The 17,101-nt window shown below is 40.1% G+C and overlaps 1 protein-coding gene and 1 long non-coding RNA gene across 5 annotated transcripts in view; one reads left to right on the top strand and one right to left on the bottom strand.

The window, feature by feature from the left end:
• LOC134347948 (uncharacterized) overlaps positions 1–17,101 on the bottom strand; it is a 102,427-nt gene that overhangs the window by 16,318 nt on the left and 69,008 nt on the right. For both annotated transcript variants that reach the window (XR_010018306.1, XR_010018305.1), the window contains exon 2: positions 5,080–5,201. This is a non-coding gene — a long non-coding RNA (uncharacterized LOC134347948). The remainder of the gene's footprint in view (positions 1–5,079; positions 5,202–17,101) is intronic.
• Positions 1–17,101, top strand: part of LOC134347945 (immunoglobulin-like domain-containing receptor 2) — a 125,131-nt gene that overhangs the window by 63,234 nt on the left and 44,796 nt on the right. The gene's annotated exons all lie outside the window — the stretch shown is intronic.

The following is a 17,101-nucleotide window of genomic DNA, read 5'->3' as shown; positions in this document are numbered from 1 at the left end:
AAATTGAATTGAGGAAGGCAAATGAAATGTTAGCATTCATTTTGAGAGGACTAGAATACAAAAACAAGGATGTAATGCTGAGACTTTATAAGGCATTTGTCAGACCACACTGGAGTATTGTGAACAGTTTTTGGCTTCTTCTCGAGGAAAAGGTGTGCTGGCATTGGAGAATGATTCTGGGAATGAAAGGGTTAATATTTGAGGAACGTTTGATTGCTGTGAGCCTGTACTTACTGGAGTTTAGAAGAATGAGATGAGGATCTCATTGAAATCTATCAAATATTCAAAGGCCTAGACAGAGTGGATGTGAAGACAAAATTTCTTATAGTGGGGGAGTCTAGGACCAGAGGGCTAGCCTCAAGATAGAAATGAGATGAGGAGGAATTTCTTTAGCCAGATGGTGGTGAATCTGTAGAATTCATTGCCACAGATAGCTGCGGAGGCCAAGTCATTGAATATATTTAAAGCGGAGGTTGATATAATTTTGATTACTAATGGTGTTGAAGGTTGCACGTAAAGACAGGAAAATGGAGTTGAGAGGGATGATAAATCAGCCATGATGGAATGGTGGAGCAGGCTAGATGGGCTGAATGGCCTAATTCTGCTCCTTTGTCTTATGGTCTTATGGTTTTAAGGATTAATTTTCATTTGACTAAAAGTGCTTTGTGATCTTACTTGGTACTCTGCATTTTGCTGGGATTTCTTTAAACCAAATTGTAAAACTATGTTGACAACCTACAGTCTGCAGATCCTCTGTGGACCACCAGGCCATTGTGAAGGTTTGCTGAAGTGGAAAGTAATAACATCTAGCTCATTTAATCTGCCCTAAATCCCCATGCACCCTTAGGTGATCCATCTCTTAAAGCTCAGGAAATTACAGCTGCCCCAGCCCAGAGGCAGGGGCACCGAACTAATTCAATGATAAAGATGCTTTTGGAGCAATCAATTTCTCAACTGCAGCACTTCATCACATGAAATGTAATATACAGCAGAATATGGCACACACACACACACAGCGTATAATACAGCTGATACGAACAGTGTACCAAAATGAGCAACTGGTGAAGGTTAGTCCCCAAGGGTAAGGTTGAAAGTTTAACTGTGTAGAAGTCCCTGTGGCCCAATAAATAAAGTTGGGCCAGAGAATTTCTAAGCATCTATTGGCCTTGAAGCCAATGTTAAGCTCTATTACTTCGGAAACTGCTTAGGAGAGGCAGTAGAATTTTGAATCCCAAACCTGTTAAAGTGAGGATAAAGAAGGATCAAGGCAGGTGGGAATAATGCAGGAATGTGTTCCTGGGATGAAAGCAGGTGAGGATAAAACGACAAGACATAGGAGCAGAATTAGGCCATTTGACCATCGAGTCTGTTCCACCATTCAATCATGGCTGATCCTTTTTTTCCCTTCCTCAGCCCCGTTCCCTGGCCTTCCCCCATAACCTTTGATGCCATGTCCAATTAAGAACCTATCAGGCTCTGCCTTAAATAAACCCAATGACCTGGCCTCCACAGCTGCCTGTAGTAACAAATTCCACCAATTCACCACCCTCTGGCTAAAGAAATTTCTCTGCATCTCTGTTTTAAATGAACGCCCCTGTATCCTAAGACCTTGCCCTCTTGTCCTAGACTCCCCCACCGTGGGAAACATCCTTTCCACATCTACTCTGTCTGCATTCGAGAAGTTTCAATGAGATCCCTCTTCCCCCCCATCCTTCTAAGGGGACATTGAAGTGCAGTTGATTTTGAAGATCAACTATGTACGCCAGGCAGAGCCAAAAAAGCCATGAGCCCTGCTCCTTGTGCTACTTACGTTCCTGTCCAATTTTAATTATTAATTGTACATGATTATGTACAAACTGTAGTTCTGTTCTTAGTTTCCCAAATAACTGCTAACAATGGTAAGTACCAGTGTTAGTAGTGATTTATGGAACTTCTGGAATTAAAAAAAAGACCACACCTTCCCTACGTTTTATTTATAATACACATCGCCAGTCAGATCTGAAGCTTACATAAATCTGGCTCTAAATACTTAACTGAGTACTCACTTATTCTCAACAACATGGTTAATGAGGACAATGAAAAGCAGCAAAAGTGTACACCACCACAGTCAGTAACATTGCTTTCAACCCTGATTCAATGAGAAGTGCAGAAGGGCATGCTGGGAGCAACACCAGACAGACCTAATAATGGAGTGCTGACCTAATGAACACAATACATGATTATTTTGCATGCTGAAGCAGTACACACATCTTTGCAATCGTATAACTCAGCCATTTCACAACCAACTGATCAGACAATAGCTCAGCAGTCCCTGCATATCTAACTGCAAATGATCATGGACAATTAAACTGATGTTGAGTGTGAGGTTGTTATTGCGACGCCACTCGAGCAGATGTTCAGACTCGCTCCTTTGCACTGAATCATCACCACCCGTGATTCAGACAACAGCAGTGATGGCAAATTTATAGGCAACATTGGAGAGAGTAGAGCAAGGGCTAAGCATGCAGCCTTGTGGTGTACATGTGCTGATGGTCAGTGAGGAAGAAATATTGTTATTGATGTGTACTGATTGAGGACTGAGGAACCAGAGGTATAGATTCTCAGGTTTTGGAGCTTGGGCTTCGGAAGGGATGATAGTGCTAAATGCTGAAGTGTAGTTTTTAAATTTTATTTAGAGATACAGAGCAGAATAGGCCCTTTGAGCCGCACCAACTGACAACCTTCCATTTAACCCTAGCCTAATCATGGGATAATTTACAATGATCAATTAATTGGTACGTCTTTGGACTGTGGGAGGAAACCAAAGGACCTGGAGAAAACCCATGCATTCCACAGAGAGGATATACAGTCTCCTTACAGATGATGTTGGAATTGAACTCTGAACTCCGATGCCCCAAGCTGTAATAGTGTCGTGCTTGCTACCACAATAGTGGCACTCTGCAATTGATGAACAGCATTTTGATGTATACATCACTGTTGTCCAGATCATCCAGAACAGAGTGGAGAGCTAGTCAGATAGCTGTTGATCTATTGTGCTGTTCAGCAAGTTGAAGAGGAGCCAGGTCATTTCTGTGGCTGGAGATGATTCGTGCCATAACTTCTCAGAGTACTTCATTAAAATAGATGTAAAGAACTGAGATGAGGAAGAATTTCTTAAGCTAAGGGTGGTGAATCAGTGGAATTCATTGCCACAGACGGCTGTGGAGGCCAAGTCATTGGGTATATTTAAAGCAGTGGTTGATAGGTTCTCAATTAGTAATGGTGTCAAAAGTTATGGGGATGAGAGGGATAATAAGTCAGCCATGATTGAATGGCAGAGCAGACTCAATGGGTTGAAAGACCTAATTCTACTCCTAGGTCTTGTGGTATAATGTTACAAAATAGTAGTCTTTAAGTTCCAACTGCCACCACTTCATCCAGCTTTCCTACTGAACTATGCCTTATTGTATTAAACAACCACCTTTGCAACCTGTGACTCCACTAATTTTAATGTTGGCTGCAAACATATTAGTCATGTCACCTATGTTCTCATCTAAGAACTCATCACTGTGTACACTACTTGTGACAGTTTTCCATTCAGAAATAGCACCCATGTATGCAACCCTGTTTCTCCTGTCACTAAGCCAGTTTTGGATCCAGTTTGCCAACATACCTTGGATCCTTGTGCCTTAACTAAATCAGTTTCGCATGCCCAAGTCCATGTAAATCATTGTTACAGCTTTGCCTTTATCAATTCTCTTGGCTACCTCTTTAAATATCTATTAGATCTATAAGGTATGATTTCTCCTGCACCAAACCATAATGACTCCTAATCAGTTTTGGTCAAAAATGGATTAAGTGGATAATGTTCATCAGTTATAGAAGTCTGTTACTAGTATTGGGTGGGTCGTAATTTAGGGGTAATTGGCATAGAACTATAGCAATTTATCCATCAAAAATGTATGCAAAATTTATTAGGATTGGCAGTAATGAATTACCAGCTCTTGAAATACAGATTTTGGCCTCCAAATTTGAAAGTGAGATAATTAACCACAATCTGCTACTCATTAACTGGATGTCAGCAAATTTTAAAATTATAATTGATAGCTTATCTCTTTATTGTTCTGCACCATTTTATTTCAAAACCTTTCTGGACAGGCCACAAGCTGCGAGGCAATAGTGCCTAGCATTACAGCATTGTTCTCTTTAGCAGCTGGTGTTGATGAGTGTGTGTCTGGGCTGAGGAGAGGCAGTCTCCATAGAATTTTTCTTTGCTTCCCTCTTGTTCCCCTCCCCCATTCACTCCTAAATTTCTAAACCTTTCTTCTCTGTAATGCTTCATCCATACTAAATTAGGTTGCCTGGAATCATTTTTCCAAATGAGATGAGCAAAAGAAACAAAAGAACCAAGTAAAATCTTGGTTGAAAGTGGATTAAGTCTACTTAATGTTCATCAATTATAGTGGTCTGTTACTAGTATTGAGTAATTTAGGTATAATTGGTATCGAGGTATAGCAAAGTCCTTTGCAATAATGGGATTTTAAAATGCAGCTCCAATATACAGTTATACAATTTTAAGGCAGTTAAGTTATTTTCAGGAATGGAGCAATTGTACAGACCTTCCTAAAACAGCAATTAAGGCTAATGTTTTGGTCATCTCATCAACCACTCTCCAATAATTCTCAAAATAATATGTGAAGAAATTCTGTAATCCTACGATACAGCAGCCACAGATTTATTCTTAAGAATACAAATAATAAGCTGTAAGCAGTGAAGGTTTTGTTGATTAAGGTCTCTGCTTCCAGGGTTTCCATGGCAACCACATTTGCAAGGCTCTTGTTGCTTGTTAGGCCTTTGATCTTTTCAAAAGTATTTCTGTTGTGTCCCTGCCTCCCTCTACTGATTTATTGAAGGCTGCAAAAGCTTGCCGAGGACCAAAATAAGGAAAATAGAAATAAACAAATTAATTGAACATATATCTGGCAACAAATCTGTAACAATCTTCTATGGTATGGTGGAGAACGTTTCCTTAGATAAACAAACACACCAGTGTCTCTGGTGACCTGCTGTGCTCAAGAGTTCAAAGGAAATCCAACTTACAATCAAGGAGTTTTCATTCATTTGTGCCTCTCAAAGACATTTGCCGTTGGTATGACACAGTTGGGTTAAGCAGCAGCTCGAGCCAAGGGTCAAATATGAATTGGACTCCTGTATTCAGATTGCTGTGATAAAATAAGAAAACTAATATGAAAAATACATCCATTAATGTACAATTTGCAGTCCCTGATAAAGTTTTTAAGATAATGTTCCTTTAGTCATTCAGTTAGCTAATTATAAGCACTTTATGACATTGTTGCATGTACTTTGCTATACACAAAGGCATGTTAAAGAAATTAGTACCGAATCCTTGAATTGAACTTTAACATTAATTAGCTGTGACACCTCAATTTCTGAATAAGGGCAGCAGTATATTTAATATGAATATACATTTACTAGCTCTCACAATATTTAATATTCCCATTTTTGTAAACTGTGACTCGTAAACTGTTTGCCTGTGCCATCTTTCATATCCCAACATTGGCACCATTTCTAATTGTACTGTTTGGAACATGTAGAGAATGAGTGATTAGTTCTTTGCCACATCTGGGAACAAATAATTGCTGTTGCCACATATTAAAATATAAAAAGTTTTTAAATAATTGTTCTGTCCTAACATGGACAGTTGCTTTCTAATTTCGTAAATGTGCAGTAGGCAACATAATTCCTTTCAGTGGAGTGCTATATCAACATGTCCATTAATCAGCATTACTCAGCCCCAGATTGCCAAAACTACCAAAGGATATCATGGTTCTATTTCAATGATGTCACGTGTGTAACTGGGTATTGGGATACACAGATGGTCAGAGATGTCATGAGATGGTTCAGTAGCTTGAATTTCCTGTGTGACTAATACATCAGTACACATATAACCGATTACATTGTGAAACCATTGCAGAAATTATACTTTTCTGTGCTCTTCTGGTGATTTGCATTAGTAACAATTATTAAGCACCTTTAATAGCTAACCAAGTCAACAGCTATTGGTGAATAATTCACTTTTTAGTAAAACAAATTAGATCAATGCAGTGAAGCTAAAATTAAAATTTTAGGGTTAAGAAATACGTGCAACATTTCACACACTAACTCTATTAGCTATCTAAACCTATATTAAATTAAAGTTTTGTTTATAACACAGTGTCTTTATTATCTTAACATGCTTAGATGAGCAGAGGAGCTGTCATAGGTTGTTGAATTCTTTCAGCCTCTCCTCCAGACATGGGCTATTCTTTGCTTGTTGGTTTTACTGCTCCATGTCTGTGGCACACAGCAAGCAGATAAATAAGCTTGTTGTTGTTAAAGGTAACAAGAAGGCTTTACTGCAACTCTGCAGAATAATACAGATAACTGAAATGCATACACCCATATTCTGCTTTTAAAAAATTTGGCCTGTGCATACTTTGAGAACAGCTAAGTTTTATTTTGTCATCGTGGGTCATCTTGTTTGGAAGAGGGAGTAAACCCGGTAATTATGAATTTGAATGCCCAGGACATATTTGCACTAGAGGCCCCCTGTTGGTTGGGGTCAAGCATGGATATTGCTTCCTAGCTCTCGATGTGATATGCAAGCCAGGGTAATATGATATAGAGAGCAAGCTGTTGCCCATGTAGCAGGCTCCCTCTCTCCATTCAGCTGATGAATGCAAAGGAATGGCAGAAACCGATACAGTTTGGCACCAGTGGCAGGAGTTGCCAGTCAGTGTTGAATTCAATATAGGACTGCCTTAGGGACTCCAGCTCCAGATTTTTCCTTAGGGTTTATTCATGAAATCTTCCCTATAGCCACAAGACAGTGGAGTTTTGAGATCAGAATTTAACTTCAGATGAGCTGCCAACCATGGCTGACCCATCTGCCTGAAGCAACTTCTTTTAAGGCAGCAGTAACCCGCTTTTTGCCCCTTCTCCTGTCAATACCAATGGTTCTGCCAGGCTTAGTAGCTGGACTTAGTTGTCAGAGGCTATTTGAGTCACATGCTATTGGGAGCATTTCATAGGTAGTTTGACCGTATTCCCACTACCACCCCAGTATAACAACCTTAAGGAACCATATTTGCACGGGGGAAATGAGATGTGTAACAGTTGTCTGAATGGTTATCATTCACTTTACATAACAACCCAAAATCAGAATATATCCAATCTGACATGTTATAAAATTATTAGATAAGGTGTGAAAAGGAATTTAGACAGCAGAGGTGAGGCAATGACATGCTAAAATAAGCTATTTGTAACACTCTGCATCCTCAAGAATCCAATGGGCCTTTGTTACAAATTAAATTAGCGACAAGGACTTTGTGAGGGGGAGCGGTGGGGGTGGATTGACACGCCTCCAATTTAAGCCATCCTATTTAGGCCTGTTCCCATAGAAAGTCTTAATTAGGCTATCCATCAAATTGCTTTCACAGTCCTTAATGTCCCAGAGGCTGTTTATTTTCTATGGTGATAGACTCCAGTTGTTCTGATCCACAAACTCTACTGGTGATTTCAAGAATGCCTAAACTACTTTTATCCTTGGCTGCATTATAGAGCACTGCAGGAATGTAAAGCATTAATTTATGTAGATTTTTAAAATGTATTTGAAGTTGCATTTGCAAGTAATCTCATTTTGGAATTGTCGATCAATGAGCCAACAGTTTTAAAAATAGCCGTTGATAAATTTCCAGGTCCAAGAATTAGGGTAAACAAGATATCTGCAATTATTTTAGTAAATTTACAATATAAACAACTATATTTAAGACAGCGTTTCTGATAAAGCTTCATTTATAAGAAGCATAATTACTAAGAAGACAAGAATTTAAGATCCAAAGCTAAATGTCTGCAGATGCAGGTAATCTGAAACATAACAGAAGATACTGAAAATATTCAGTAGGTTAGGCAGCATTTCTGGAAAGAAAACAAGTTAATATTTCATGTCAATAAACTATCACTATTGGAGTTTCATCATAATTTATTCCTTGTTATGGAGGAAGGGGTCTGTTTCACTTCCACCATTTAGAAAATGAATATGATATAAAACCTAACAAATACATGTAGCCCCCCGGCAAGCCTCAGGCTCGCTCAACTCGCTATCGTCTAGGGAAACAGCCCTCAGCCCCGCCAAATTGGCTAATTAAGTTTGCATGGACGCTGTGTGATGTACCCCACCCTGCCAAATAACAGACAATACACCAAATATGATTAAATGAATTACGGTTTATAGATATTACTGGAACTATATAATTAATAGAAATAAATATAAAAGGAAAATAAAAGGCATCACACTTATCAAAGTTCAATTTCTTCGTGCACAAACAGTGGGAGCTCTAGTAACGATCCTCTCTTCACCATTTGATCCCCTCTGACCACCTCGACCTGCCGCCTGGGACCAACCACGGTGGTCGACCAGACACTCCACACGAGTCTGTCTCCGTCTCCGTCTCCTCTCCTCGCCGAAAACCCTGGACCTCGGACTCCTGCTCGGGGTCCGACCCCGTTCGCCGGCTCACAGCACCTTGTTCATCCTCTTTCTCTCGCCTTCTGCCCAAAAACCCATGCATCACAATAACTTACAGACACACAGAAAGAATAACATCGATCCCAATTGGTTCATTTGCTCTATCAGTAATATAACCCAAACAAGCAGCTAGCGAGAGAACTTTCTCAGCATTTAACATAACAAAGAAGCCATTTCAATCATAACATAACAAAGAAGCCATTTTAATTAGCCTGTGCAGTAACATAAAAGAAGAAACCCCTTACATACAAGTTACAGGTGTTATACGTGGAGTGATTGATAAGTTCGTGGCCTAAGGTAGAAGGAGTCAATTTTAGAAAACCTAGCACATTTATTTTTCAACATAGTCCCTTGGAGAAGATGGCGGCATGTCGCAGTGCATGCAGCTGCTCAAAATTGATATCGTATTTGTTAAGTAGGGGACATGCACAATCCTGATTTGATGGAGACGAACTTGAGAAGCACGGAGGAACATCTGGAGAAACTTCTGAAATACCTGCTTCGCTGCCGCTGCTACTGTGTGATCGAGAATCTCCGGAGGGGGAAGGCCCCAAATCCTCGGCTTTGCCTATTGCCTGTTGCTGGGGCCAGGGTTGAAGCGCTCGGCAGAGATGGTGCTCGGTGTCGAAGGGCTGGTCGGAAGCTCGAAGTTTTCCGATGGACGCAGAGTTGGACTGTGGTCGGTGCTTCCAGGATGCTGCATCGGCAAGTTTGCGGCGCTGGAAGTTCATGGCAGGGAGAGTTTCTCCCTTCAACCGTCTGCGTGAGATGATGGGACTTTCGAGAGACTTTGAGACTTTTTTTTTACTGTGCCCATGGTCTGTTCTTCATCAAGTTACGGTATTGCTTTGCACTGTTGTAACTATATGTTATAATTATGTGGTTTTTGTCAGTTTTTTTTAGTCTTGATTTGTCTTGTGTTTCTGTGATATCATTCTGGAGGAACAAATTGTATCATTTCTTAATGCATGCATTACTAAATGACAATAAAAGAGGACTACGTGTCCTCATAATCTAATCTAATCCTACATTTACACACTTAGTCCAGCAGTCGTGGAGCAGACGGATCTTTGCCCCCCAGAAAGTGTCCACAGCAGGGGTGATTGATAAGTTCATGGCCTAAAGTAGAAGGAGATGAGTTAATAACTCATCTCCTTCTATCTTGGGCCACGAACTTATCAAACACCTCTAAAGTTATTAATTTCAAACTTTCTGCATGATCACTCAAAGAGTTGAACTGCATGTGCATGTAAGGAGAGCTGTGTAACTCACCTTCTACCTTAGGCCATGAAACATAGAAACATAGAAACATAGAAAATAGGTGCAGGAGTAGGCCATTCGGCCCTTCGAGCCTGCACCGCCATTTATTATGATCATGGCTGATCATCCAACTCAGAACCCAGCCTTCCCTCCATACCCCCTGACCCCTGTAGCCACAAGGGCCATATCTAACTTCCTTTTAAACATAGCTAATGAACTGGCCTCAACAGTTTGCTGTGGCAGAGAATTCCACAGATTCACCACTCTCTCTGTGAAGAAGTTTTTCCTAACCTCGGTCCTAAAAGGCTTCCCCTCTATCCTCAAACTGTGACCCCTCGTTCTAGACCTCCCCAACATCGGGAACAATCTTCCCGCATCTAGCCTGTCCAATCCCTTTAGGATCTTATACGTTTCAATCAGATCCCCCCTCAATCTTCTAAATTCCAACGAGTACAAGCCCAGTTCATCCAGTCTTTCTTCATATGAAAGACCTGCCATCCCAGGAATCAATCTGGTGAACCTTCTTTGTACTCCCTCTATGGCAAAGATGTCTTTCCTCAGATTAGGGGACCAAAACTGCACACAATACTCCAGGTGTGGTCTCACCAAGGCCTTGTACAACTGCAGTAGTACCTCCCTGCTCCTGTACTCGAATCCTCTCGCTATAAATGCCAGCATACCGTTCGCCTTTTTCACCGCCTGCTGTACCTGCATGCCCACTTTCAATGACTGGTGTATAATGACACCCAGGTCTCGTTGCACCTCCCCTTTTCCTAATCGGCCACCATTCAGTTAATAATCTGTTTTCCTATTTTTGCCACCAAAGTGGATAACTTCACATTTATCCACATTAAATTGCATCTGCCATGAGTTTGCCCACTCACCCAACCTATCCAAGTCACCCTGCATCCTCTTAGCATCCTCCTCACTGCTAACACTGCCACCCAGCTTTGTGTCATCCGCAAACTTGGAGATGCTGCATTTAATTCCCTCATCCAAGTCATTAATATATATTGTAAACAACTGGGGTCCCAGCACTGAGCCTTGCGGTACCCCACTAGTCACCGCCTGCCATTCTGAAAAGGTCCCGTTTATTCCCACTCTTTGCTTCCTGTCTGCTAACCAATTCTCCACCCACACCAATACCTTACCCCCAATACCGTGTGCTTTAAGTTTATGAACTTATCAATCACCTCTGCCGTGGACACTTTCTAGAAGTCCAAGATCCGTCTGCTCCACAACCGCTGGACTAAGTGTGTAAATGTAGGAGGGGACTATGTTGAAAAATAAATGTGCTAGGGTTTCTAAATTGACTCCTCCTATCATAGGCCACGAACTTATCAATCACCCCTCGTATAGTAGAAGTTCATATTCTTTCATTGCCTTTAATTAACTTAAATTAGGACATTTTCCATTTTATATCTGGCTCCCTTAGCTAGCTAGTTGAAAGTTTCTTTGTAAAATAACCCACTGATAAAGTACATTGAAGTGCTTCTTTGTGGTGAAGACAAATGCAGCCATCTTTCTGAGCACTCAAAAAAGCAGTGAAATTATTTCTTTTTAATTTTTTAAAAATTGAGATATAGCATGATCTGGCCCTTTAAGCTATGCTGCCCAGCATTCCCCCGATGTAATTCTAGCCTAATCATGGGACAATTTACAATGACTAATTTAATCTACCAACTGGTGTGCCTTTGGACTGTGTGAGGAAACCAGAGCACCTGGAGGAAACCTATGCAGTCAGGGGTACAAACTATTTACAAGCTGCAGCTGGGTTGCCTGTACTGTCAATTGAATTGACTATTTCTTACATCCTACACATACATGAGGAGTAAAAATCTTTATGTTACGTCTCCATCTAATGTGCAATCACAGTAATTTATAATTACAAACGAGTAATAGAACAGTCGATGTAATATAGGGTACACACGAATCAGCGTGAGTTCATCAGTCTGATGGCCTGGTGGAAGAAGCTGTCCCGGAGCCTGTTGGTCCTGGCTTTTATGCTGTGGTACCGCTTCCCAGAGGGTAGCAGCTGGAATAGATTGTGGTTGGGGTGACTTGGGACCCCAATGATCCTATGGGCCCTTTTTACACACCTGTCCTTGTAAATTGTCTTGAATCGTGGGAAATTCACAACTACAGTTGCGCTGGGCTGTCTGCACCACTCTCTGTAGAGTCCTGCGATTAAGGGAGGTACAGTTCCCATACTAGGCAATGATGCAGCCAGTCAGGATGCTCTCATCTACTACATTATGATAAACTTAATGACCAATCATTAGTCTTTGGTGTTTGTTATTCAATTATGGTTGTGGCTCGAATAAAAATGGTAGTCATTTCTTCCTCTTCATATATCCACTTGAACCAGCATGGTGCCTTAATGCATTATGCTAAGAACACCACTTGTCACTGAATGGAAAAATCAGCCTAGCTTATTTGTTGGATTCAGGGGGAACATTTCAATTATTGAATGGCTCATGGCAAAAGAGCAATCAAGATTAAAAGCAAAGAGGATTCATAGATATGTAGATATAGCACAGAAATGGGTCCTATAATCTATCAAGTCCATGCTGGCAGTCGCCATCCATTTTATACTATCCTACATTAAGCATTTTATTCTCACCATATCCTCATCAACTCCCTTCAGATTCTACCAATCACCTACCCACCAGGGACAACTTTTAGTGGCCATTTCATTTTCCAAACTGCATATCTTTGGGGTGAGGAAAGGCACACAGACAGCTCCCAAAGTCAGGATTGAACCAGAGTCTCTGCCACTGAGGCATCAGCTCTATTAACTGTGCCATTATACTGTCCTATAGGAAAATGTGACAATTTCCAATCCATTAAAAGAAGCTGAAATACACAGTTACTGCTTTAGTATGCTAAAGATTAAAGTATAATTTTATATAGAATTTATTTAGAAAAATGGCTTGTATCATGCCTAAATGTACACTTTCTAACATGACCTTTTATAATCATGATGCAAATAGAAATCACTTATAAATAATTTTAACCCAAATAGTCTCACAGAATTGCATTCAGATAACTCCATATATGCTCCCTTCAGAAAATCCCAAAGCGGTTTATAGCCAGTGAACCTTTGTTTAATCCTGGCCATGATTGTGATACAGGGAATATGGCAGTCACTTTGTACACAGCAAGTTCTTGCAAACAATCTGTTGAATTACAGATGAGGAAGGCCTGTTTTTAATCCTTCGCAGGAGGCTATATTTAAACACATGTCATCCCATTATATTCAATCATGCACAATAAGACTCCCACTCTTTGTGGTGTAGTTTGTGAAGACTTTATAACCCATTCAGTCATCAGCTGGATGCTTTCTCAGTGATCAACCAGAATAGGTGGAGGCGTTCAGAGAAAAATAAAAATGAACATGAATCATTGAGCCAAATATGTGTTGTAACTTCAGTTGAAATCATTTGAAGATTCTGTTAAACTGGTTATCCATCGTGTCCAATGATGACAGGAAACCTGTGTGGGGAGAATTTTTAAATTGGAAAAGCTTGTTGCACTGGGGCATTTCCACTCTCTTAACCTCAGACGTCCAGGTCCAGCAGTACAAACAAGCATCAAAAACTGGGGACCTCCGTGGTTGCAGTGAATAACCATGATGTCTTCTGTGCCTGTCTTGCCCTTTGCTCTTCACGGAGTGTTGTAGTATCACCTTCCTGGCCGTTGGATCTCACTGCCCAGATCTCTGGAGCTGAATTTGCACACTCGGCATGTCACTATCTTACCAGGATATGAGGCTGCCAGCTACCCTCACCTGGTTTAGCCCACCTGTTGAAGTGATGTACCAGAGTGTGGTCATTGTCACAGGTGAGAGCTGAGTGTCTGGTGGAAACCAGAGGTGAGTGAGCTGCCTGGAATGAACACGGCAAGCCCCTTCATCAGATATCGGAGCGATCATGACACAAGATCTGCAATTTTGTTTGTATTATTGCTGTGTTAGCCTTAAAGGTAGTAAGATAAATTTAGAAGCAGATCATTCTTTTTGGGGTTGCCAGTTTTGATGGTTTACATGTAGTAAACATGATTTTCTGATATATTATTGATGATTTTGCGTTTTATATTTATGTAAGAAGTAAAGCAAGCTTCCTCTTATAAGTATTGTTGACTTTGATTTAATTGCACATTTATAATATTTTATATTTTGCCTCTTCAGAATACTCTGATCAGTTTGAAGAGAGTCACCATAGTGGACCATTAAAATTAATCAACCATTTTAAGAAGAACTTATTGTAAACAATCACAATATATCAAACCAACTGCAAACAGACTAAGAAAAAGCTGAACATTTTTTAAATCTTAAGCAACATTTAAGTTTTGGTCATGGTATGAACACGTTTTAATGCAGCACTGCCATCTACTGACATGGATGATAGAAAATGCCAATAAGTTTTGAACATTCCATAATATTCCCAACAACTTTGTCATTCTTCAATTTAGAAACCGAACCTGTTTGTGTTTGATCTAATGTACAGTAAAAGCAATTCTGCATACATCAAACCACCAATCATTCTTGATTAATCATAGACAATCAAGAGATTAGCTTGGGCAAGATTTCTCCAACTCTGGCTAAGGTTTGCAGCACTGGCAATTGGGTGCCTGATATTACTGGTCACTCTGCACATTTCATATACTGTTGGCAGAAAATGCAGCTTTTGGAGAAATCTTTGAGTTTCATTATTATCCCATAATACATCTAGTAATACATTGTGTAGGGGCTGGGAATATTTGACCTCAATTAAAGGATCTGCACCATCACATAGATATTGTTCATATAATATCTCCCAGGATAGTTTTCAATCTCTGTATTATTGAATAATTCAATGAACTTTCATTCACTAATCCCAGCCTTTGTTTTGGTAATGACATATCCTACAAGCAGTGATCACTGGCTTGGTACCAGGCCAATTGATTGTGTGGTACAGGAAACGTTGCAGACACAAAGAAAAGAACAATGTCTCTCTCTGAATTCTTGAGCTTTTCTTTGCCTAATTGCCTGTTGTGCTCTGGTTGCCAAGAGAGTTCTTTAAGTGCTGACTTGCTTCTCAGGAGCCAACGTGCCAAATATGTGGCAGATGTAAGCTAAACATACAGGTCCCAGTGGGGACTGAAGGGGTCTCATTTTGGTCAATGAATTTGTGTTCTAAATTTATATCATCAACCTTTCAAATTTTTAGGTAATGGCAGTGAGCGGGTGTACTGCACATGTTTATCATAACAAGAGAGGGTGAATTCCAATTTCTAGTGTCATTTGTGATTTGGCCCAGTTTGGTTCAATGAAATTTGCCCTTTAACATACCCAAGCACTTACTCAGCCCCCTACTACTTCAATAAATTCCAAAAAGAACCATGAAACAAAGTTATTCAAAACATTTTAGCTCAGGTATTTTAAGTCAAATCATTGAAAACAAAATTATTTAATTTAATTGCCGATGATTTGGTCTAAGACCCTCCTGATGAAGGGTCACAGCCTGAAATGTGGATTGTACTCTTTTCCATAGGTGCTGCCTAGCCTGCTGAGTTCCTCCAGCATTTTGTGTGTGTTGCTTTGATTTAATTCAATAAATCCTTAGAATGTTCAGAGGAAATGTACTATAAACCTAACAGTTGTTTTTCATTTATTTCAGTTTAGTTCATTAAATTAGCATTGATTAAAACAGATGAGGATTTATAGGATGTAGTTAATAAATCCTTGAATATGACATTGGCCAGTCAGCTAGTAATAGGCAACCCACAATGGCTACACCATGAGCACTAGTAGATCACTTCTTGGCTGAGGAGCAATCCCAATAAAAAGAAATAAGTACATGGCGGTGCAGAAATGAGGCTTATCAGTAGCTAAACAGACAAAATAAATTCTGGACCATTACCTCTGCTCTTTTATTATATGTTCTTTCCTTTATGAATGTAGACATTGGAAACGGAGTTCATTTGACCCCATGAGTTTCTCTGCCATTTAACTAAGATAATGGCAGATTTGACTCTAATTTCTACTTTGCAATCATGTTTATCTTAGAACAGTTCAGCAGAGTACAGTCCCTTCAGCCCATAATGTTGTGGCGAACTACTCCAAGATTAACTTAACCCTTCCTTTCCCCATTACCCTCCATTTAATTTCATCCATGTGACTAAGAGGCTCTTAAATGACCCTAATGTTCTGCCTTACCACCAGCCCTAGCAGTGTGTTCCACAAACTTAACACTCTGTGTAAAAAAAATCCTACATCTGATATTCCCTCTATACTTTCCTCCAATCACCTTAAAATTATGCCCCGCTCATGTTCCATTTCTGTCCTGGGAAAACATGTCCGGCTGTCTGCTCTATCTATGTCATTTATCATGATGGGACTCCCTTCAGTTGGTTGGTACAGGTTTCAGTGACCTACCAGGAACACCATCAGGGCCTGATGCCCTGTCGTAACCTACAACAATCTTCAACGTTATCCACAATACCACCTATCTTCATGTCACCCAACCCACTTTTCCACTTCCTCATCCAAGTTACTTACAAAAATCACAAAAAGCAGTGATTTTTGTGATGCTGCTGATGCTACTGTAACTTTATTAACCCTTTCTGTACCAGTGGTGCCAGAACAGATACCCATGGAATTCCACTGGTCATCAACCTCTAGGCAGAACACACTTCATCAACTACTGCTCTCTACCTTCCATGGACAACCCAATTCTGAATCCACACAGCCGGGATTCCCTGGATCCCATGCCTCCTGATGTTCTCAATAAGCCTACCGTCAAGCACCTTACTAAAATCCATATATACCACATCCAATGCTCTAACTGCATCAATTTGCTTTGTCACTTTCTTGAAAAATTCAGTCAAGCTCATGAGGCACAACCTGCCCCTCACAATGTCACGCTGATTATCCCTAATCAGACAACACTTCTCCAAATGCTCGTATATCTCTTAATTGCTTCCAGTGTATTTACATCATACTTCAAAAAAATATGACCAGTGTACTTCAGATGGAGACTATATAACTGAGGGGTAACCTCCCAGTTTTGTGCATACAGTTATATTATAAATAAGAAATAACTTGAATCACGCATCTAGAAACTGATATCTGAGAGCTCTTCATTTTGCATTATTGAGAGAGCACCATTCTTTTCAAATTCCTGCCAAAGGAGAAAACTGACAAATGAAGTCTAGTGTGAAAAATATGAACTATTGCTTGCTTGTTTAACCTATCTGTATCCTTCTGGAGCCTCCTCATTGTTCTTTTATTAG

Source organism: Mobula hypostoma, chromosome 6 (assembly GCF_963921235.1).
Source record: "Mobula hypostoma chromosome 6, sMobHyp1.1, whole genome shotgun sequence".
Classification (NCBI taxonomy): domain Eukaryota; kingdom Metazoa; phylum Chordata; class Chondrichthyes; order Myliobatiformes; family Myliobatidae; genus Mobula; species Mobula hypostoma.
Note: the sequence above shows the minus strand (reverse complement) of the source record. Positions and strands in the feature narration are given on the sequence as shown.